We start from the raw sequence: 2,090 nt of genomic DNA, 5'->3' as shown, positions 1-2,090 counted from the left end.
GATACAGGCCGATACCGATAGGGGGCAGATTATATCGTGCATCCCTACCTGCGGTTGCACTTTTTTTAACAAACAGGGTGTAAAATTGTTTCCTTAAAGGAGGTTATCAGCTCCTCTAATATTAACAATAAAATAGTAATAACAAAAGTCACTTTTATTAATTCAGTTGTACATTATTATGAAGTCAGTCCTCTAATCTGAACCTACCTGTTAGGAAACACTGAGCAGCATTTTGGGATCCACTCTCTCACCACTAGATCACTACTCCTCTATCACTGTGGCTTAGTAGAATCATCAAGAACTAAAGCATAAAGTCTAGTTCTGATCAGGAAATTCCACTTGTTTTAATAAAAACATTACTATGAACAAAGGTGTCCAAGTAAAGGACAGAGGAAAGGACTCCATGTCCCATCAGGCACCAGCCCATTCAGTTCACATTTATCCAGCTAAACCCAATCCTGATGATGCTGTCAGGTTAAATCCAGGAAAAAGAAACCATTTCTCAACTGATGGGGAGATTTTAACTGTCCATGATTCATTCCAGCTGGCTGCAGGTTTAAAGCATCCCTGTTCTGGGCCTCCATGATCTACAGAACCAGGCCCGATCAGGTTTTATTCAGTTCTGCTGCTGTCTACCACTAAATATTATTAGGCCGAAAGTCAAATAAGCCCCAAACATGAATACATTTACAAACACTGATGAGCAAGAGTTGAGCTAAAAGCCTAAGATGAATAATAATAATAAAAGTCAATGGAGCTCCGGGTGAAGTTCTGCACCGAACAACGACTGTCACTTAGAACCGAGACTAAACGCTCTAAAACCTGCCCTGCGCTGCGGTAAAAAACTGAATAAAAATATTCACATAAAACATTTAGTGTTATTTTATATAACGGTTCTCATGCAAATGTAGTAAACTTGGATATAATTCGGTTTTTATCTAGGGATTTGGGGTTAGCCAGTTAGCTGTTTCTATGAAGCAAATCATTTCTTACCTTCCGTTAGCAGGACAACATCAAGGCCTTGCTAGCTTTCTAATCCTTACAATCGAGATCAAACACCAAAACCTGGTTCATTTCCTTTATCATAATGCAAAACTGCAATTAAACCTTGGAAGAACAACGTTTACGCTGATAAAATGCACACAAATCCTCAAAGACGGGCCAATGTTTATATTGGCAGTTCAGCTGCAGCGGCTGGCCCCAAAACGTCTTCTTCGTGTGAAGATGATTAGATTTGTTATGATAAGGAAGCTTTGTGCTGCCCCCTGATGGTCGATTAGAGAAATGCGTGGAACTCTTTTTATTGTGAGTAGCCAGTCTTGGTGCATTAGAGCCTCCTACTGGGATAGAGTGTGTGTCAGTATTTTACATTGTAATATCTAGTAGCTTCACTGTATTAAAAATAATATAAAATAATAAATAAATAAATAGGAATAATTAATTTAAAGGCAACGTTATACTTTTACTGGAGTAAAATATGATGAAGCAGAGCTGCTAGAGTGGCGACAGTGGCGTTGGATGTAGAAGTTTGCCCTGAAATCGAAGGATTGACGGTTCAAGCCCCAACTCCGACTTTCAGTGTCGTTGTGCCCTTGGGCAATACAATTCACCTGCATTGTCTACTGATGGTGGTCAGAGGGCCTGGTGGTGCCAGTGTACGGCAGCCCCGCTTCTATCGGTGTGCCCCAGGGCAGCTGTGGCTACAATGTAGCTTGCCACCGTGAGTGTGTGCGTGAATTGGTGAATGAATGTAGTGTAAACGTTTGGTCAAGTCTCCTGACTTGAATAAAAACGCTATATAAGTACAGGACATTTACCATTATTACTTTTGGACATTGCCTCTTTTCATGTCACATTAAAGCACCCTAAATTGAATCATAGCAACCCTAAAATATGTTTATGTTTATATATATATATCTATATATATATATATATATCATCCTCATGAAAAGATATATACATTTAAACATATTTATACATATATATGACCGGTTTAAATTGAAGTAAAACAAAAACAAACTACATATAGAACAGTATAAAAACTATACAGTGTTTGGATAAGAAAAGAATTATATAAAAAGTATATTAAA

General features: G+C 38.1%; 1 protein-coding gene across 1 annotated transcript in view; it reads right to left on the bottom strand.

The window, feature by feature from the left end:
• Positions 1 to 1,209, bottom strand: part of LOC107093064 (protein EMSY-like) — a 38,643-nt gene extending 37,434 nt beyond the window's left edge. Inside the window, exon 1 of the mRNA XM_015387883.1 lies at positions 994 to 1,209. The gene's annotated coding sequence lies outside the window, so the exon portion shown is untranslated. The remainder of the gene's footprint in view (positions 1 to 993) is intronic.
• Between the last annotated feature and the right edge of the window lie 881 nt (positions 1,210 to 2,090).

The sequence above is a fragment of the Cyprinodon variegatus genome, unplaced genomic scaffold (genome assembly GCF_000732505.1).
Source record: "Cyprinodon variegatus isolate N-32 unplaced genomic scaffold, C_variegatus-1.0 Scaffold406, whole genome shotgun sequence".
NCBI classification, from domain to species: domain Eukaryota; kingdom Metazoa; phylum Chordata; class Actinopteri; order Cyprinodontiformes; family Cyprinodontidae; genus Cyprinodon; species Cyprinodon variegatus.
The sequence above is the reverse complement of the archived record's forward strand: the minus strand, read 5'-3'. Positions and strand labels throughout refer to the sequence as shown.